Source organism: Pogona vitticeps, chromosome 3, assembly GCF_051106095.1.
Source record: "Pogona vitticeps strain Pit_001003342236 chromosome 3, PviZW2.1, whole genome shotgun sequence".
Classification (NCBI taxonomy): domain Eukaryota; kingdom Metazoa; phylum Chordata; class Lepidosauria; order Squamata; family Agamidae; genus Pogona; species Pogona vitticeps.
In genome coordinates this window covers 223,301,864-223,324,616 of record NC_135785.1, presented here as the reverse complement: position 1 = coordinate 223,324,616, position 22,753 = coordinate 223,301,864, and the positions used below count along the sequence as shown (strand labels likewise).

The window sequence follows — 22,753 nt, the reverse complement described above, 5'->3', positions numbered from 1 at the left end:
ATGGGGTACAAATGGTACCAAGCTGCTTTGGTTAACTCTGTGTAGATCCAATCAACTCACATATTCAGTATGCCCAGTTAGCTGTCTCAATTGTCTTCAGGCCATTTGTTCTTCATTCTTGTCAAGTAACAGTTTCTGGAAAAGCTAAATAAAAAGAAAAAGACCTACCTATTTTCTGTTTGCAGGCCAACATCCAAGTTGTGTGTGAAGTTCTCAAAGTTTTCAATCACAGTTTGAGGATTTAGTCAAGTACCACAGCTGAAAAATCATCCTACAGTAAAAAGACCAAAGTCTAAAATAAATAGACGTGTACACACACACTTATTCTCTAGAGAGTGTGATCTCTTTTTGATCCAGATTACAATCACACCAGGGTCAAGACGGAGAAACTTGTAGAATGTCTTCTTGGCAATTTCCCAAACCAGCAGAAAGAAGTCCATCAGTTTTCACTGCCATCACTTGCTTAACCTACCCCGGCAAAGTTAAATAAAAAGTAAAGGGGAAAAAAAAAACCAGCCCAGATGCTAAAAAGTAAACAGATGTTTCAGATCCATTGGGAAAGTCCCTAGATATCAATACGCAGTGCTGTTGTGATGGGAACAATTTTAAAAAAAAGAAACCTATTTTTGTGTTATTGAAATATACCAGTTATAGGCAATACAATACATAATATTTCCCCCACCCCCCCGTATTTTGTGTTTTCTGTATCACAGGTGCAGGAGAGAAGGGGGAGTTGTGTTGGCTGACAAAAAGATCTGTGTTCCTGAGAATCAGCCCACAGAGAGCAATAAGGACTTTCAAAGAAGCCGCATGATGCCTTACAAGCAACTCACTATGTCAATTGCATTCACCCTGTAAGTGGAAATGAAAATCTTATTAACTTCTGGATTTTTTTTCCCTGCACTACATTGACGGACCTTCGCAGAAACATCCAAAGGGACTTCCAAACACAAATTAAATTCAATATTCATAAGCCTCTTAATTCATTTCCTAATAATAACCACATGAGGAATCTTTGATTTGTAACAATCGTAGTTCAAGGTCAGTCTCTCAAACTCTCAGACAAATGTGTCAACAGCCCCTATGAAAATACTTAAGGAAGGCTATCTTCCTCGCTTTCTTTCCCTGCTTTTCTGTAGATGCATTCTTCGGTTTCAAGGGCCTCGAGTATCATTTTGTAGTGAAAAAGAAAAAAAATACATTGGTACAAAATCCACATATAATACAGTATACAAAAACAGTGAAAAGTGGCATATGTTTAATACACATAGGTAGTTCACTTGGAATAGTAGAAAGCAGATTATTGTTTTAGTGGTAGAACTTGGGATAATATCAGCAGTGAAGACTGTTTATTAGAGATGGGCACAAACCCCTGGTGGGTGCCCACTCAGAGTCAATGTGTGGAGGAAGTGGGGCAGGGAAGCCAGGGCACTGTCTCTGAATGGGCACCTGCTGGGGGGCGGTGCGCTGAAGCACGGAGCACCTTTTGGGTTGGTAAACAGTAGGGATATGTGCTCATCTCTATGACTTCTATTATCCCAAGTCCTGCCACTAATACGCGGTATTCTTCTTGAACAGCATGGTTCTGATGAATTCAAACAATCTTGCACTATGTATACTGAAATATACCATGCCAGGATTAACTTAGTTGTCATGGTTGCTGTCGGCTTATTATTATTCATCTTCAGAATGACAGCATTCTCGTATTTTTAGACTTTCAAGCTTGCCAAACCATCTATAGTCTTAAAGTATTGCAAAGTATGTAATCCTTTTGTTCAAATTATCTTTTGTAATCTCATCAAACTATTCAACATCACCTTTTGGCTTAATAACAAATACAAATGCAATTGAGGAGTAACATGGTTATACAATAACGCCAGTGTTATTATGCAGCATCTTATGAAATTGAAATACATCTATGCAGGAGAGTGTGCATGAAGTGTATACTAGTACAAACCCATGATGTAATTCAACTGCATGTGACACAGCACTGAAAAATTGTGAAGAATGTGGTATTTAGACAATAGAATTCCACAGCAGTACATTGCTTGAGACTAGGTGCAAGAAGTTGAGAAATATAGAAGAATGTCTGGTGCATGTGTTTTCCACTCTATTACATTTCATTTCAAGACATGCACACACTACATATAGTATTTATACAGATGCATATTTTTATATGATTGGTGAGAAGAAAACGTAGTCTTCTGGAGTTTCTACAGCCAATTGTCTATGTTACATCCTGACTGGATTACTCCAAGATTCTGTATGTGGAGCTACCTTTGAAGAGTGTTCAGAAGCTTCAGTAGATTCAAAATGCTGCCTGGCACTGCTTATAAGGAGCTTCATTTGCTGCCAGTCTGTTTTCAGGCCCAATTCAAAGTGCTGGCTATTACCTATAGAGCGCGATATGGCTTAGGCCCAGGCTATTTGAAAGATTGTATCATTCCATATGAGCCTTCTTGGCTTTTAAGATCTTCTGGAGAGGCCCTTCTCTTAGTTCCACTACCTGCCCAAACTTGTTTAATAGGGACATGAGAGAGGGACATCCCATTGGCTGCTAACAGGCTTTTGAATGTACTGCCCCAAGAAGCCAGATTTTCCCGCCCACCCTCTCGTCCATCTGCCATAAAAGACCATCCTCTTCAGGCAGGCTTTGAAGCAGTAAGTTGTCTGAGAAATGCTGGTTGTTAATTCACAGATTTTTTAAATGATTTTTTTAAAAAATCAATCTTGGTTTTCAATGCTAATATAGGTATAATTGTTTCTAATATGATATTTATATAGCATTTCAAAACTGTATTGATTTTTTAGTTTTATCCGTCATGAGCCACATTGGGTCCCCTATGAGGAGAAAGGCAGTATATATATATATAAAAATAAACCTCCTCTAGATCATTTTTAAAAAATGTCTAACAAACCTAGAGATGTAAAATTTCGGGGGGGGGGGAATTCTGGAAATATTTTTCCCCTTGTTCTTTTCCAGAAAATAATGGGCATTTTTGGAAACTTAATTTAAACAATCCCAAACCCAAAATACTTGGGGGTGGAAATCAAGTGAAGTCAGATGCAGTTCACAGGCAGAGAACGTACCCTTTAGCACTCTAAGTGTTCATTACATGGATCTGCAACCCATTTCACTCGGTCCCCAGCCAGATACAGTGCATGTATAAATTATAGCCTCAATGCAATTCTCCATGGCTGGAATCCTATTCAGGAGGCACCGAACAGAAGTCCAGGTGACGTAATATTTCCTCGCTGGCAGGCTCCCTGCTGCTTACCGTGTCTCACACTGTTTGTGAGATCAGCCATGTGACCAGGCACCCAACAGGGAGTTTGCCAGAGTGGGAAGGATAATGCTTACACAATCACCCTTCCACCCAGTGTTCCTGCATTAGACACTGGCCTAAGGTAGTGGGCTGCAATCTACAAAAGCTCACACTGAAATAGATTTATTAGTCTTGAAAATACCATAAGACTCTGTCGTTGTTGTTGTAACGTGTGCTGAAGCAAACCAAGACAGCAACTCTTTGAATTTTTTTTGAAGGCTACTTGTTTAACAAGTAGAAAACTATCCACCATCCTATTAAAATGTATTACAAAAATACAGAATGTGATTACAGCTGGGCATCACTTAAATCTCACCAGAACAAACTCTTTATTAGCACCTGATGAAAACTAACCACTTCACACAGGGAAGGGGAAGCTCCGTTTGCCATTAGCCTGATTGCTGTCGTTTTTCTTTTCTTTTTTTTTCCTACCATTTTTTCTTACTTTGATGTTTTCATGTTCTGTGAGTTGCTTTGCAATGTTAAACAAATACATAATTAACAGTGTGTGCTTTACTATTCCCAGCACTTTGTAGGTGGAGAAGGACTTGTATAGTAGTGACATCTGGATACAAAGTATGCAAAGGGCACACAGACAGGACAACGGGAAAAGGAGAGTTCAGTGTTGCCTGCCATTTTAGGCAGGATTTCCTGCCATTTGTTAAGGAAACAAAGAAAGATTATTTGTTTCAAAACATTCTCAAAGTCACAATGCCAAACATATTGCAACAAATAATTAAAGGGAGAGAAGACCGTTTCTGGCCCTGCAATGGGTCTGTGAGTGAGTGATAGTATTCAGTTTATCAGGCATTAAAGCAGACTGTCATGCTCTATTTGTAATTGATTTATTTGATGCATGTTGAAACAAGAGGGTCCCTATATAGGGACCCTCTTGTTTCAACATGCATATATATAACTATCTATATATAATATGCTCCTTCATGGATTGCTGCCTTGTCGTGGCGAAGGGGCTTGAGTAACTCAGAGAAACTTTGGGCTATGCCGTGCAGGGACACCCAAGACGGACAGGACATAGTGGAGAGTTCCGACTAAACGCAATCCACCTGGAGTAGGAAATGGCAAGCCACTCCAGTATCTTTGCCAAGAACGCCCCATGATCAGAAACAAAAGGCTACAAGATATGACGCTGGAAGATGGGCCCCTCAGGTCGGAAGGCGTCCAACATGCTACTGAGGAAGAGCGGAGGACAAGTACAAGTAGCTCCAGAGCTAATGAAGTGGTTGGGCCAAAGCCGAAAGGACGCTCAGCTGTGGACGTGCCTGGAAGTGAAAGGAAAATCCAATGCTGCAAAGAAAAATACTGCATAGGAACCTGGAATGTAAGATCTATGAACCTTGGGAAGCTGGAGGTGGTCAAACAGGAGATGGCAAGAATAAACATCGACATCCTGGGCATCAGTGAACTAAAATGGACAGGAATGGGCGAATTCAGCTCAGATGATTATCATATCTACTACTGTGGGCAAGAATCCCGTAGAAGGAATGGAGTAGCCCTCATAGTCAACAAAAGAGTGGGAAAAGCTGTAATGGGATACAATCTCAAAAATGATAGAATGATGTCAATACGAATCCAAGGCAGACCATTCAACATCACAATAATCCAAGTTTATGCACCAACCAGCATTGCTGAGGAGACTGAAATTGAACAATTCTATGAAGATTTACAACACCTTCTAGAACTGACACCAAAGAAAGATGTTCTTCTCATTCTAGGGGACTGGAATGCTAAAGTAGGGAGCCAAGAGATAAAAGGAACAACAGGGAAGTTTGGCCTTGGAGTTCAGAACGAAGCAGGACAAAGGCTAATAGAGTTTTGTCAAGAGAATAAGCTGGTCATCACAAACACTCTTTTCCAACAACACAAGAGGCGACTCTATACATGGAAATCACCAGATGGGCAATATCGAAATCAGATTGATTATATTCTCTGCAGCCAAAGATGGAGAAGCTCTATACAGTCAGCAAAAACAAGACCTGGAGCTGACTGCGGTTCTGATCATCAGCTTCTCATAGCAAAATTCAAGCTTAGACTGAAGAGATTAGGAAAAACCACTGGGCCACTCAGGTATAATCTAAACCAAATCCCTTATGAATACACAGTGGAAGTAAAGAACAGATTTAAGGAACTAGATTTGGTGGACAGAGTGCCTGAAGAACTTTGGATAGAGGCTCGTAACATTGTCCAGGAGGCAGCAACGAAAACCATCCCAAAGAAAAGGAAATGCAAGAAAGCAAAGTGGCTGTCCAACGAGGCCTTAGAAATAGCAGAGAGGAGAAGGGAAGCAAAATGCAAGGGAGATAGGGAAAGTTACAGAAACTTGAATTCAGACTTCCAAAGAATAGCAAGGAGAGACAAGAGGGCCTTCTTAAATGAACAATGCAAAGAAATCGAGGAAGATAACAGAAAAGGAAAGACCAGAGATCTGTTCAGGAAAATTGGACATATTAGAGGAACATTTTGCGCAAAGATGAACATGATAAAAGACAAAAATGGGAGGGACCTAACAGAAGCAGAAGACGTCAAGAAGAGGTGGCAAGAATACACAGAGGAATTATATCAGAAAGATTTGGATATCCTGGACAACCCAGACAATGTAGTTGCTGACCTTGAGCCAGACATCCTGGAGAGCGAAGTCAAGTGGGCCTTAGAAAGCCTGGCTAACAACAAGGCCAGTGGAGGTGATGGCATTCCAGTTGAACTATTTAAAATCTTGAAAGATGATGCTGTTAAGGTGCTACATTCAATATGCCAGCAAGTTTGGAAAACTCAACAGTGGCCAGAGGATTGGAAAAGATCAGTCTACATCCCAATCCCAAAGAAAGGCAGTGCCAAAGAATGCTCCAACTACCGTACAATTGCACTCATTTCGCACGCTAGCAAGGTTATGCTCAAAATCCTCCAAGGTAGGCTTCAGCAGTATGTGGACCGAGAACTCCCAGAAGTACAAGCTGGATTCCGAAGAGGCAGAGGAACTCGAGACCAAATTGCTAACTTGCGCTGGATTATGGAGAAAGCCAGAGAGTTCCAGAAAAATATCTACTTCTGCTTCATTGACTATGCGAAAGCCTTTGACTGTGTGGACCACAGCAAACTATGGCAAGTTCTTAAAGAAATGGGAGTGCCTGACCACTTTATCTGTCTCCTGAGAAACCTATATGTGGGACAGGAAGCAACAGTTAGAACTGGTCATGGAACAACTGAGTGGTTCAAAATTGGGAAAGGAGTACGGCAAGGCTGTATATTGTCCCCCAGCTTATTTAACTTATATGCAGAATACATCATGCGGAAGGCTGGACTGGAAGAAACCCAAGCTGGAATTAAGATTGCCGGAAGAAATATCAACAACCTCCGATATGCAGATGATACCACTCTGATGGCAGAAAGTGAGGAGGAATTAAAGAACCTTGTAATGAGAGTGAAAGAGGAGAGTGCAAAAAAACGGTCTGAAACTCAACATCAAAAAACTAAGATCATGGCCACTGGTCCCATCACCTCCTGGGAAATAGAAGGGGAAGATATGGAGGCAGTGTCAAATTTTATCTTCCTGGGCTCCATGATTACTTCAGATGGAGACAGCAGCCCTGAAATTAAAAGGCGCCTTCTTCTTGGGAGGAAAGCGATGACAAATCTTGACAGCATCTTGAAAAGCAGAGACATCACCTTGCCAACAAAAGTCCGAATAGTCAAAGCTATGGTTTTTCCTGTCGTGATGTATGGAAGTGAGAGCTGGACCATAAAGAAAGCAGACCGCCGAAGAATTGATGCCTTTGAATTGTGGTGCTGGAGGAGGCTCTTGAGAATCCCCTGGACTGCAAGGAGAACAAACCTATCAGTTCTAAAGGAAATCAACCCTGAATGCTCACTTGAAGGACAGATCCTGAAGCTGAGGCTCCAGTACTTTGGCCATCTCATGAGAAGAAAAGAGTCCTTGGAAAAAACCTTGATGTTAGGAAGGTGTGATGGCAAGAGGAGAAGGGGACGACCAAGGATGAGATGGCTGGACAGTGTCTGCGAAGCAACCAACATGAACCTGACACAACTCCGGGAGGCAGTAGAAGACAGGAGGGCCTGGCGTGCTCTGGTCCAAGGGGTCACGAAGAGTCGGACACGACTAAACGACTAAACACACACACAAACATATATAATATGGATAGATAGATAGATAGATAGATAGATAGATAGATAGATAGATAGATAGATAGATAGATAGATAGATAGATAGATAGATAGATAGATAGATAGATAGATAGATAGATAGATAGATAGATAGATAGATAGATAGATAGATAGATAGATAGAGTATCCATGCTGCATCATGATATCTTGCACTGGGATTAGTGTCCTACCTCCCTTTTTTGTCTCTCTGAAATGCTGTTCAGTTTCCAAGTGAGCTGAAATATCCACAAAACAGATCACGGGTGAGGGAGCCCAAAGGAGAACAATATAGAAAACGCTGGACTGCAACAGTATGACAATGACCTGAGGCCATTCATGAAGTTTTTTATTGGTGGTAGATTCAGGGCCAAAAAAAAGAGGAACATTTTTTTTTAACACAGGGGGACTAACAGTGGGACTAACTTTCATGAGATATAAAAACAGCTGCCAACTTGGATGGCTTTAAAAATAAACCAGACCAATTTTTGGTTTGATGTTTTGGTGATTACTAACCTGATTGATGCTAATGTCAGTTCCAATGTCAGAAGTGATATGCCTCTGCATAGCAGTTGTTGGGGAATATGAGCCAGAGGGTGAAGTTGTCTTTCTGGCAGTCTTTCCATTAGCAACTGGTTGTTCACTGTGAAAAGTGAAGGCTGGTCTAGATTGGCGTTTTGTCTGAGCCAGCATAGCTACTCTCTATGCGTGATTCACAAGTAGTAAGCACATAGTAAACAATTTCAAAAGAGAACTCCCCAGTCACAGTGCACACATATTGTGTGCTGTCAGTGAGAGCTGCTACAAAAAGCAGCCTAAAATGGCCCCATGTGGAACCCATAACACACATACAGGCCCTCATAAAGAAACTGTGAAGCTGAATGCTTGTGTGCTTTTTGATGACATAAAGTGTGAACAGAATGTCAGGAAATGATTTAGATTTCACCGTTGTCATAGGAGTTTGGCAAATCAGGTCAACACTAGAGTTGGGGGTGAATATAAAAAAGGATCCGTTTTTTCGACGAAAATAGCTGATTCTTTAAATATTCGTCATCAAATTTTAAGTCCTGACAAATACGGCTCAATGAATATTTCCCAATTTTATTAGTCCTTCATAATTTAAAAAAAATTCTGCCTACCGGCCACCGATCAGCAGGCCAATAGGCAGTCACCCACCCCCACAGTCTACTCCCACCCCCTTCTCTCTCTACCTTAGCCCCCCCCGCCAACACCCACTTCCTGTAATTGCCGCTGCTAAGGTCTCCATCTGGCCTCCACAGCCACAGCATCTGAAAAGGGAGACTGGCTGCCCTTTGCAAAGATGACAGCTGTGGCTTCATTTAGAGTAGGGAAGCTGCAGCTGCTATATTTGCAAAGGGCAGCCTGGATTCTCTTAGCCTGGTGGCGGCAGCGCAACAGCGGAAGGGTGGCAGCAGGGTCGTGGCAGCGGGGGGTGGGAGTGGCAGCAGGGGCATGGGTTTTTTAAAAAAAATAGACCCCCACAAATCGATAAATAACTTCATTATTTGTCAGTTCATGGGGGCAACTTCATGCTTCATGAGTCATCAACTTTTGACGACTCACAAAGCGGGATGACTCGCCAAAATGGTGAGTCATCCCCATCTCTAGTCAACACATTTTGATTCCTTGAGATTTCAAGGCAAAAAACTGAGAATGGGGGTGGGGCCTTGTGATGTCACAGGGATGGGGCAGGCAAGGGTTGTAGCCCCTGAAATTACTTCTGATCCAACTGATTGTGAAAATGAACAAGTGAAATCTGGGCAGAAGAATCCAAACTCTCTGTATGTCCTTGTGCAGGACTTCTGAGTCATGATAATAGCATTCTGCTCCCTGCCTTACCCCAAATAATTCAAAAGGCCCACATGCAAGTGTCCACCAGTTCTTTCCTAGCTTTTAGGGACCTTGGCTTTCTGCAGAAACAATATAAATACAAAAAAAAAACAAACCCTTCATGCTAAATCAATGAATCCTGGTGCCAGTTTAGAATGGTGGAGATTGATGCACAGGTTTGTAGGCCACCTCAGCCACCAAAATATCTCGGAGTCATTGCAACCGGACTTCTTTCTTATTAGGTTGAAACATTTCACTACTCATCTCCCATTTATCATGCTGCCTTTTCATCTGTCCCCAGAGCCTATTCAGACCAGGGGGAAGTGAAACCAACCTGGAGGATATATCAGGAGTCTCCTACCAACTCTCCTCAGACTGAAGAAGCTGCTTGGATGAGTACTGAAAAATTTCAACTTAACAAGAAAGAAGTCCAGTTGCCATGACTCAACTTCCAGATAACCTCACCTGGATGACTTAGAATCTTCCCAAATACATCCACCAAAATGCAACTTTCTTCTCCTCCAGCATCTGTCACCCTCACAATTGTGTCTCTGCTGCATATCTGGAGAAACAGAGAGACTTCAGCTGGCATCCTTAAACCATTCAAACCTAGTTACAAACACAGTAGGTGGCTTTAGGCAAACAGCTTTCTGTCATTCTCTCCCATTTGCAATATAAAACTGTCATATCTTCTTACAGGACTGTTTCAAGGGACAGAGAGTCAATGTCTGGGAAGTCATTTGAAGTCATTTCAAGTGTTTTAAAGGACAATAAAAGTTGTTATTACTGTTGTTATCCTAAGGAGAAGCATTATTCTGGGAGGTTCAAAGGATGAACTTTCTATCTCACTGGCACTTCAAGCAATCATCCAGCAGACTTATTCCACTGGTGTAGAGAACATTGGGATTGGATTTACAGAGGTAAGCAACTGACCTTAGTATCACCTCCAAATATTTCCATTTTTCATCTGTTGTCTTAGCTAACCTGTTCAGAGTTTTCCAAAGGATGTAAATTTGTTCTCCTAGTTGTAGCTTTAACTTTTCAGTTTCATTATTCACTGAAGTCAGCCAAAAAGCTTCAGAGAACTGAGTTCAAATCCAACACCTATTTAGTAGTATTTTATAGCCCCATCAATGCATCTATGAAGGAATAAAGGAAACTATTGCTAGGGTACATAAAAGGCAGTATTGGGTTTTTTAAAAAAGAGCTGCTTGTATGCTACCAGCTTGTATGCTACCAGGCAGTTGTAAAGTGATTATCTTAGTAGTAACATTTCCAATGAAATAAGCATTTTGTAATTCTAAATTGTCTTTGTGTCATTTAATGCATGGGTAAAAACTGATCCACAAACAAGTACAATTCGTGCTTCAATTGATTTGACTTGTATCTATCTACAGAAATGGATATATAGTTTATGAATATTGATTTCTATTTTAGCCATTTAAATTAATATATGCACACACATGCACATACATAAATCAAGTTCCTCATTTCTCTTGCATTATATATGCTTGTGTACAAATTTATAAACTTCCCTTCTCTTGACTGTTCTGGCACTTGTCCCCAAAAGGGAGGAAAAATCTTATAAAATTTCCTTTGGCCCAAGGAGCAGAAACATCTGTTGCAATCATGACTGGCTTCTTGGCTAGATCCACAAACCAGAACCTGTGTTTAATTAGCTCTGCTGCTTTCTGTCCTGTTACTTCAGTCACTGGGAAATATGTTTAGTACTGTATGGGATCAAGAGAAATTAAACTAGGTCCTAATAAGAAAAGGAAAGCAATCTGACCAAAAGAGATTCAGGAATACATTGGGCTGATTATGTTTTACCTTCAAATTCTGCTAAGCTGTGTCAACTTTCTTCACAAAACAACAATTAGTTAAGGATTTTTGTATGTGTATGTGTATTATTTTATTTTTTTTATTTTTAGGGTTTTTTTGTAAACACAGCTGCTTGGCAAATAGAACTAATGAAAATGGCAGGTTATATTTTCCCCTCCCTTATGCAGCAACCTTTGCTTGTTTAAAGTGACATCGGGGAGAAAGAATGAATGTTGACCTGTCTTATGCTAGCCAAATACCATGTTCCTGCAGAACAGAATTGGCAAAAGCTAGCATGCTTCTCCACTTTCAGCCTAACAGGTGCAGGCTAGCCCTGTTGTGAAACTTCACTAAAGATGTTGACTTGACTCAGTGGTAAAATGATTCACTCCATTGACTTGTACAGTGAACACACTGAGATGTTCACAAGTCTCCTGTAGAGAAATGTCACCTTATAACAACAAAAACAATAATAAAAATTTTATCTCCCAGTGCATCACATACTACAAAAGCATCTAACACTGTTTTTTGTCCCAGTGCTCCTTGTTTTCCTTGTTTTTAGACACAGGGAGAAAGGTGAAATTAGCACAAAAGATAAAATAAAACTGAGAATCGTTTTACTGCAGGAGAAATGGGGGGCACACAAAAACAAAATCAACTGCAAAAGCAGTGTTCAGTGTTCAGGTAGTCACCATATACTTTCTCTTCTGCAGTACTTCCCAACCTTGGGTCCCCAGATGTTTTTGGGCTACAACTCTCAGAAGGCTTCACTCCTATCTGTCTGGCTAGGATTTCTGGGATTTGTAGTCCAAGAACATCTGGGGATCCAAGGTCAGGGACCATAGATCTCTAATGGATAAAATTACCACATTGAAGCATGGGCATCATGTATTACCCATCTGCATAACAGCATTTTCATGGCGATATTTTTACCCTTGATGAAGGTATGTATAAGATACCATCGAAAGGAGAGGTAAGCTGAATATTTTAACACAACAAATATAAATGTCAGATTGACTGAATTGATACTTTAAAGTAGCATCAGGAAATCTACCAGTTTCTGTCCTTGAGTAAGGTTGGAGAGAGAAGTCTGGAAAGATAAGATGTTTCTGTTCATGATAATTTTCTGTATCTCTCATCATAATTCTATTTGGTCGAGCTTTCTGGGACAAAAAATTAAGTAGCATGAAAATTTATTTTTAGCTAATATAATTTTCTCCCTAGTAATTTTTAACATATGTATTTTTGCATACATTTCCACCCAAAGTACTCATCTTTGTATATGTTTTCCCTAAAATATGTTTTTGTATGCATTTTATTCTTAATTACTTTTTTTTTAAACTGAGAAGTGTTTCACAAAACTAAGAGACATGCAAGCTCTAAATGTTACCTGCATTCAGATATAGTTATTATTTTAGGAAAGGTGAATTTGATGCATTCAGAAATGCAGCGCAAACAAGGAACCTCAGGACAAGGTGGTTCACGTATACCAACTAAGGGTGACAAACCTTATGTGCTTCCAAATGTGAATATTCAATTTTTGCACTCCTCCCACCCCTTTCTAATTGGGGAATTGGAATCTTTGGGTGTACATAATCAGCTGCAAAGTTGGTGGATGATCTCAGGTACATGTGTCCCTGTCTTCAAGCTGTTCCTATTATATTTAACTAGACAAAAATTTCCCTGGAAAAGACCCTGGTGTTGGGAAAGTGTGAAGGCAAGAGGAGAAGGGGACGATAGAGGACGAGATGGTTGGACAATGTCATTGAAGCGACAAACATGAATGTGAACAAACTCCGGGAGGCAGTGGAAGACAGGAGGGCCTGGCATGCTCCGGTCCACAGGGTCGCAAAGAGTCAGACACGACTTAATGACTAAACAACAACAAGAAGACATAATTTGTAATGAGGACAAAATCGTTCCCCACCATGAGCTGTCTAAAGAAAGGACAGAACTTAAATGTTATCAGCAAATAAAGATATATATAGTTCTTAAATATTATATATATAAATGAAAGCTGACTGCCTTTAGAACATCTACCCAGAGGTTAGGAGTCCAATTCCGCTCTGTGCTTCCTTGGCAAGGGTTAGACTTGATGATCCATAGGGCCTCTTCTGGCTCTGCATTTCCAAGATGATGATGCTTTTAAAGGATCTTTTAAAGTTGTACTCTATAAGAAAAATCTTATTAGAAGCAATTATCAAATGACTAGACAGATAAAGAGCTGGCTGGATAGCTGTGAGTTAGGTATATGGCTGCAGAACCAGAGGTTGGGAGTTCAGTTCTCCGCTGTAGATCATGGAAGAGCCAGGTCATGTGACCTTGGGCTAGTTGCACTGTCCCAGGATGCCTCAAGAAGAAGGGAATGGTAAATCATTTCTGAGCACACTATACCTAGAAAACCTTGAAAAAGATCCCCATAAGTCAGAATTAACTCGAAAGCACACAATTGTTATTAGACTGATTGATGTTGCTATTAATAGCGCATGTTTGCAGCTTTCTGGGTTCATGTTGATCCAAGAGATAAGAACATGTAGAGATTCATCCTTAACCTTTCACCTACCTGCCATTTGCTAGAAAAGCAGCCAAAGAGCATGGCAGTTTTGTTGCTGACAGTTGAGAAATGAATTGTCCCCCAAATGCTGATCCTTGTCATTTCACCTTTTTGATACCTTCATTACCACTAAAAGCTTTGTTTACAGTCTTCTATCCTCTCCTCGGTGATCTGTGGATTTGCTTTGTCTTCTCTGTGTTCAGCCATTTCATATCCCCCAAATATAAGGACTTAGAAAAGACAAGGCTGCAATAAAAACCTCAACATGAATGAGGGTGCCTGCCCTTGCAATGGATGGGGTGTAGCGTAGCCTTGTAGCTGACAGAAAACACACTTACCATGCAGAACACATGAAAGGACAACCTCCTACTTATGGGTCCTAACAATTCGGCAGTAGAAATAACCACATTTCTTTAGGCTGACAAGAATGTTAACTGAGATTGAAGCCAGTCAAGTTCATTAGCTGGTGTACATTCCTAGACTGCAGAAGCCTACCTTCCAGGGGAAACCACTACAGCTGGAACTACCTTTGTCAAATATGGGAGCCAAAAAATAATGGCACCATTACCTGCCCACTGATTACTGACAAATCAGAATTTAATGATATGCTACATTTTTATGGCTTTAGGTTTCATCGGGCTTAGTCTGAATTCTTTATGATATTGGATCATCAATGTGTGCCATGAGGCATGAGCAGATTTGTACTCACTGGAGTTCTACAGATACGAGATGAAAATGGGGGAGGAATTTTCTTCAAGCCCCCACCTCTGCTCCTCTTGATGCCCCCCAGTGTCCCAGTAGGTCAGTGCTTCTGCTGTTTCAAAGGGCTGGAGAATTCTCTGGGACAGCATTGACAATAGTACTAGAGGTTGCACAAGCAACTGGGAATTACAGTAGAGCTAATTGCCACCCCTGTCCTTTCTTTTCATGGCAAGTCTCCACTGGAACCCATTTTGCCCTGCAAATGGGACCTTAAAGCACTTATCATCTTATGTTGTCTCAGTTGTGGGAGGGGAGGGAGATGAGAGGTATTCATGTAGGCCTCTTTTGTGTGTGTGTGTTTAGTCGTTTAGTCGTGTCCGACTCTTCGTGACCCCATGGACCAGAGCACGCCAGGCCCTCCTGTCTTCTACTGCCTCCCGGAGTTGTGTCAGGTTCATGTTGGTTGCTTCGCAGACACTGTCCAGCCATCTCATCCTCGGTCGTCCCCTTCTCCTCTTGCCGTCACACCTTCCTAACATCAGGGTTTTTTCCAAGGACTCTTTTCTTCTCATGAGATGGCCAAAGTACTGGAGCCTCAGCTTCAGGATCTGTCCTTCCAGTGAGCACTCAGGGTTGATTTCCTTTAGAACTGATAGGTTTGTTCTCCTTGCAGTCCAGGGGATTCTCAAGAGCCTCCTCCAGCACCACAATTCAAAGGCATCAATTCTTTGGCGGTCTGCTTTCTTTATGGTCCAGCTCTCACTTCCATACATCACGACAGGAAAAACCATAGCTTTGACTATTTGGACTTTTGTTGGCAAGGTGATGTCTCTGCTTTTCAAGATGCTGTCAAGATTTGTCATCGCTTTCCTCCCAAGAAGAAGGCGTCTTTTAATTTCGGGGCTGCTGTCTCCATCTGCAGTGATCATGCAGCCCAGGAAAATAAAATTTGACACTGCCTCCATATCTTCCCCTTCTATTTCCCAGGAGGTGATGGGACCAGTGGCCATGATCTTAGTTTTTTTGATGTTGAGTTTCAGACCGTTTTTTGCACTCTCCTCTTTCACTCTCATTACAAGGTTCTTCAATTCCTCCTCACTTTCTGCCATCAGAGTGGTATCATCTGCATATCGGAGGTTGTTGATATTTCTTCCGGCAATCTTAATTCCGGCTTGGGCTTCTTCCAGTCCAGCCTTCCGCATGATGTATTCTGCATACAAGTTAAATAAGCTGGGGGACAGTATACAGCCTTGCCGTACTCCTTTCCCAATTTTGAACCACTCAGTTGTTCCATGACCAGTTCTGACTGTTGCTTCCTGTCCCACATATAGGTTTCTCAGGAGACAGATAAAGTGGTCAGGCACTCCCATTTCTTTAAGAACTTGCCATAGTTTGCTGTGGTCCACACAGTCAAAGGCTTTCGCATAGTCAATGAAGCAGAAGTAGATATTTTTCTGGAACTCTCTGGCTTTCTCCATAATCCAGCGCAAGTTAGCAATTTGGTCTCGAGTTCCTCTGCCTCTTCGGAATCCAGCTTGTACTTCTGGGAGTTCTCGGTCCACATACTGCTGAAGCCTACCTTGGAGGATTTTGAGCATAACCTTGCTAGCGTGTGAAATGAGTGCAATTGTGTGGTAGTTGGAGCATTCTTTGGCACTGCCTTTCTTTGGGATTGGGATGTAGACTGATCTTTTCCAATCCTCTGGCCACTGTTGAGTTTTCCAAACTTGCTGGCATATTGAATGTAGCACCTTAACAGCATCATCTTTCAAGATTTTAAATAGTTCAATTGGAATGCCATCACCTCCATTGGCCTTGTTGTTAGCCAGGCTTTCTAAGGCCCACTTGACTTCGCTCTCCAGGATGTCTGGCTCAAGGTCAGCAACTACATTATCTGGGTTGTCCGGGATATCCAAATCTTTCTGAGGCCTCTTTTAGCTACATTTTTGTCTCCCATTTGAAAATCTCCTGTGTCTTCTCATTCTACAATAAGTGAAGCATGATGAGGACATGAGCACTTTTAAGAACCAGGATGATTCTACACTCCCCCCCTTCCCCCCCATTTCCCCCCTTTTTCTCATTTCTCCTCCTGTCTTTTGTAAAACTCTCAGAGTTCCTCCAGTAGTACGATGACTGACATGTTGGCTAGGGGATTCTGGTTGCTGTAGTACAGTGGTGCCTCACTTAACAATTACCTCGTTAAACGATGAAACCACTTGATGAAGAAGTTTTGCAATTGCTTTTGTGATTGCAAAATGATGTTTAGATAGGGAAATTTTGCTTGACGATGATCGGTTCCCTGCTTTGGGAACCGATTTTTCGCTAGACAATGATTTTTAAACAGCTGATTGGTGGCTCTAAAATGGCCGCCCACTGTGCAAAATGGCTCCTCGCTGTGTTTTAGGACAGATTCCTAGCTTTACAGGCACCGAAAATGGCTGCCCCTATGGAGGATCTTCGCTGGACGCTGAGGTATTTAGCCCATTTGAATGCATCGAACCGGTTTCAATGCATTTCAATGGGCTTTTTTGTTTCGCTTGGCGAGGATTTCGCTTGACAGCGATTTCGACAGAACGAATTATCCTCGTTAAGCAAGGCACCACTGTACATATAAGTGACATTTCCAAGCTGTGCTTATTTGTACACACTTTTAGCTTGCTTGAATTTGGGTGATTTGTTGTTATTAAGTATAGTAATTCCAGTTTGATGTCTGCAGCTGGGAGAGAGAAACAGAGTCACTCCTGAGTCTGATGGCAATTTTTCACTTTGCTGAGTGCTAGATTCCGGTTCTTAAAAATGCACAGAAAGACTAAGCAATAAAATGAATAATAGCCAAAGAAAACAGAACCTAATATTTCAAGGACACTTTCTACCTTTCTTGGACTGAGTATGTTAAATTAAGAACAAGGAAATGTCCTTCAGCAAGCATGATAACTACTAGCTTCCCTGGAGCAACAAGATGTATGACACCAGTAATGATGAATTCCTGCAGATCCAAGAGAACATAGTGTCCTTGGCTTTACTGGGGACCATATGCCCTGGTAAGATTGGGCTCTCCATATATGTCATCATACCCAGCTTGCTGGAGGATACTTGGAAAAAATTATAATAATAAAGACTTCAGATGCAACTTTGAGAGACCAGGAATTCATTGGTGTAAGAACAATGATGAAAAGGTTTTTCTCCAGTTCTTTGGCAGTATAATATAATAGTCTACCTTTCTATGTGTAAAAGAACACTATAGGTACTATTGAATGTTTTTGCAAACCTGCTTGATCCGTTTTGACAGCAACCTGGTGGTCTAGTGATTCTCTTGCCAAAAGTAACAAAAAAATGAGATAGTTTGGTTGATAAGTATATTTTGAAAACAGAAACAGTTTTCAGGAATGTGATGGATTTTTGGCAACCCCAATGAACCAATTCGTGTTCATCCTGGTCGATGATGCCGTTTAGTTTGATACACTACTGTTACAGCTCTGCCAACACGCCCTGTATACCTCCCAATTATAAGAGCCACAAAAGGCTGCATTTTACGGAAATTATTCATTAGAGCTGTCAGATGAGATGTAAGTGGTTAAACAGTCTGGCGGAGAAAATTACCAATCAAGCCATTTGTGGGTTGGATGGGTGGAAACTGCAATAGTACTGCCTATATTGAGAGGGGGGGAAAACCTCCTCTCATTGAACAAGATTGGTATGTTTATTCAGGTTGTTTAGACATATGGATTTACCGCATAGCATTTGTGTTACACTGATTTTTTGTTATGGTACAGTGCAATTTTCAATGACAAACTTCCCCTTGGGAATGTAAATGGGTATGAAAAAACCAAAGCAGAACAAAAACTATCTCAGAAAACATATGTAATTAAAAAATGCAAAAAAGCAGCTAGGTTCATGCATTCTATCCCCACAGCTATTCCTAGGCTCTGTTGTGTTTTGGTGCCCCTTTAAAAAAAGTGAAGGTACTGCTTTAGTGGGTCAGTCCAATAATCAGGGATTTATTTGTTTGTTTGTTACTTTTATATCCCGCCGCATCTACTGCCTAGGCACTATTCTGGGTGGCTAATAACAGTTAAAAGCAACTACTCAGTCCCACCTACAAGGACATAAATAAAGAGAACCAATAAACATTAAATCCCAGGATGTCCAAAGAAGAAGGAAACCTGGATGGCAAATCAGTATCAATAATCAATTAAACTGGGCCCATAGGATCAAGGCAAACCTTCTGCCTTTGTAGGAAGAGCACATGTCTTCTTTTAGGGAGGATAGTGCCATTCGAAAGGCTACCAGAGGATAATTCTCCTTCCAGTTCAAGTCTTAATTAGAAATGAAGCAACAGAAGGTTGATGATCAAGGACCTCGATGTGGCTGCTGCTCATCTCTCAGGTTGCCATTTTACCATTTTGAGATGCAGCTGGCATTAATATTGATAAGTACCTATTACCCATCTTAAAAAGCCTTTGGATCATTTGAATTCAGGAACTATCATTCAATGATAGATCGTGTCTAAGGGACACCGTTTAACTGTAGATCCTGTGGTTTGGATGTAAAAGCAAAAACCCCAGAGGAGAAAATTGGTCCCCAGATATGTCTATGTTGTCCATCCTGGTGCAATCTTTATTACTGGAATGGGCGAGTGAATATTTATTTATTTATTTATTGTATTTTTACCCCGCCTATCTGGTCAGACAACCACTCTAGGTGGCTTCCAACACGCATAGCATACATAACAAGATATAAACATATAAAATTATAAAATATAACATTAATAGACAAATAATACAAGATGGAGAAAGGAAAAGAGAAATAAAAAGAAGAAAGAAATCAAGTGTTCACTGGAGGGAAGGCCTGTGTAAACATCCAAGTTTTTAATTGGTTTTTAAAGGTGCCCAGCGAAGGGGCTGCACAAATCCCCAGAGGAAGATTATTAATAATCATGCCTTGTCTATGCAAACAGGCTTCCTCCAATCACAAGGCTTAGCTCCCTATGGTCAGGAGACTTAGCTTCCTCTAATCACAAAGCCTTATGTAACTGATGTCAGCTGGTGCTGAACAAACCAATTGGAACACACCTCATTGGAGGTGCTCGAATAAGGCATGTTGGCAGTGCTCAGAAGTGTTCTGAGCCCAGAGGCTGAATACTCAAAGCTAAGTTATGTGTGTGTACCATTTTTTCTTTATTTAAGACACCCCCACGTATATATATAAAATGCACAACACAATCTTCAAGGTGCTTTCTTTCCCTTTCACCAACCTCATGCTGGATTTGTGTCGATAGATAGACCGAAAGGGAAAGTTCTATACCAGATCAGTTTTAAAAATGGGTCAAAATATGCCATCATCCTACCTCCACCATTCAGACACACAGAGTTCAATATTTAAAACAGTCCCCAAATATACAAATTCACGTCTCTCAAAACTTGGAAATGTAAACTAAGTATTGTGTTCATTGTGGATTTTATAAGAACTGGACAGCGCCAAGAGTCCAATATAAATTAACCATAAGCATCAGAAAGGCCACTTGTATACATTTAATGTGTTTGGATGCAATTTGAAAAATGCCATTTTAATATGCTTGAATAAGACATATGTGTTTCTCATTGAATGTCTATTCTAATTTGCAGGAAAATCATCTCTCCGGTGAAATCACATTTTACTTCGGGTTATTTTCAAGTGAGCAAGTCAAGACAGGCAATATGTGAAGCAAAATAATTATTTCCACAGTTTTGTAACCAGCTTCTCAAATAGCCTTACTCTGAATATTTAGATTTTGATAAGTGGAAAATGAAACACTGGAGAGAACAAGATGTGGCAATCATATCAGAAAGCAAATGTAATTATAGGAAAGGGGAAGAGGTGCACAAATGGAGGAATACTATTGACATGTTTGGTACATTGGTAATACATGTTCTAATCCATCTCTAAAATATACAAGTATTTTTTTAAACCCAGATGTATTTCAAGCCCACCCAGACGGCATAAGAAAGAGCCTTCACTTCTATTTATATTTATAAATATTGAATATTTACATAAATATATATTTAAAAATTCACTTACTTGATAAAAACAAAGACATGCAAAATATTGGAATTACAAAGTGAATGGATACTTCATAATGATGAGGTTAGAGAATGGTGGCATATGCTAACAGATTTCTAACATGAAAGTTCTGGTTTCTCCATCCACTCACCAGGAACCTCATGACACAGTAGTTAAACTGCAATGCTGCAGTGAAGACTCTGCTCATGACGTAAATTCAATCCCAGGTTCAGCTAGCCGGCTCAATGCTGACTTAGCCTTCTGTCCTTCTGAGGTTGGTAAACTCAGTAATTACCTCACAGTGGGAGGGAGCAAGGTGTAGCCTGCATAATTAAATTGTAAACCACCAGAGAGAGCTTTAAGCCATATGGAACAGTGGATAAGAGCCTTGCTACCTGTCTGAGTGCCTCTCCCTCAAAACATCTACCTATCCTATCCATACCTCATACACTGGGATGTTGTGGATGGCGAACCCAAGGAAGGCCCAAAAATCTGTCACTCGAAACCTCGGTGGTTACTCCACACTTTGGAACTTGCCCCCACCTGAGGTATGATTAGCCCCATGCTTCCTTGGTTTCAGGAGACAAGTTAAAACTTGGCTTTGCTCACAAGCCTTCTATGGTGTTACCCCAGAGTAATCTTCCTCCTCTTTGTTTATGTATTTGCCCTCTTTTTGCAGCCTTTATTGTAGTCAATATATTTAGTATTTTATAGTCCGTATTTTTTACAAGGTATTTTAATCTTTTGCTCTTTGTTTTACATTCACGGACTATGTAGGTGTTATTGGGGTTGTTGGTATTTTGTTATTATGATTTGTTTGCTGCCCGGAGTAGTGGCTCTAAATAACTAAATAAATGGAATATAAATAAATAAGCTTTGCCTTTTCTTTTATGGCAAAAGATCATACTCTGTTCTGTGGAGCAACTGAAGGGATGGTGCTGGTGTGATTTTAAACAGAAACCTACACACTAACAACTGCTTCTGCAAAGGTTTCCCTGTGCCCCAATCCAGTAATTAGTTCCAGGAACTAGGGTAAACCTGCTGAACCAATGCGATTTACATAAGTGTTGACGTGCCATTCTGCAATTAATTGAATGGATCTATTCCAGTTAAAACTAGGAATTTGGGTTTAGATCCTATAGCTAGCCTTCATCATTCATGGGATCCGTAGATATGTGATGGAAAGTTGGAGAAGAGAAGTTGAGAGACACCAAAGAAAGAAAGACAAAAGGATGCAAACTGATTCAAGAAGAGGGAGCAGGCTGTATTTCCTTCCATTCACGCAGAAATGTTGATAACTGCTGAAAGACAGGATCTGGAGTGGCAGGTGCACAAAAGGAGGCTAATTAGTCTGTATCTTCCTTAGTGCAGAATCCAATCTCTGTTTTGCTTCCAGTCTCTTTATTGGCATGACAGAGTATGATCTGTTGCCAAAACCAATTCTAACCCTGGGCCCTCTGGGGGTTGACACCATGTGTCCAGTTTGATTCGCCCTTCCATTCTAATCTGATGACTATTTGCTTATATATGCAAAAACAATTCCTGTCATCTCCTTTGACTTCAAGTTGATGAGCTGTTGTCCCTTCTTTGATTTTTTTTGTTTTTTGCTTTTTTGTAGATCAAGATAAGAATGGTTGTCCAGAAAGCTCATGTAGCCTGTGACTCGTGCAGGGGGGGTACATCCCTCCAAAATAGTGGGGTGTCCCCCATTGAGTCACCCCTAAAGAAAAGGATTTATTCCACAAATACTAATATATCAATTGCTGGTTATTTATTTGCCACATTACCACACTGACATTTAAGGTGAATGTATTTCCCCCTAATTTTATATTCAAATAACAGCACCCATATTGCAGTTTTATCCATGACAGAAGAATCCTCTTGATGGACAAATTACATGTATTGGTTCAACCAGGGTCTGTCTTCTGTTGATAGAATGGTTCTGCATGGTTTTCTTGGATCCTTCCAGAGCTGGGAAAAGTTACTTTTTCCCATTGTCATGCCCAGAATCTGACAGCCAATATGGCCAGGGGTCATAAGTGCTGTCCTAATCTTCTGGTTATGTTCCAGTGTAATGTTAACATTCATATTTATTTCGTGATCAGAGTGAGGAATCTTGTGTTTTCCATGCAGAAAGCATGGAACAAAACAGCTTGTATGGATTTCAGTTAATCCTCCCTTTCCAACTTAGTTACCTCTGTTCCACTTTTGGGTGTGCTGTGGTTTGGCATGGCTTATATTTTCAGTTAAGACTTTTCTGTTTCTCACTTCATAGGATCTAGAAGGC

At 40.7% G+C, this 22,753-nt stretch overlaps 1 long non-coding RNA gene across 1 annotated transcript in view; it reads right to left on the bottom strand.

Annotated features, from left to right (window-relative positions):
* LOC140705632 (uncharacterized) overlaps window positions 1–22,753 on the bottom strand; it is a 68,556-nt gene that overhangs the window by 6,057 nt on the left and 39,746 nt on the right. Inside the window, exon 3 of the long non-coding RNA XR_012085067.2 lies at window positions 169–271. This is a non-coding gene — a long non-coding RNA (uncharacterized LOC140705632). The remainder of the gene's footprint in view (window positions 1–168; window positions 272–22,753) is intronic.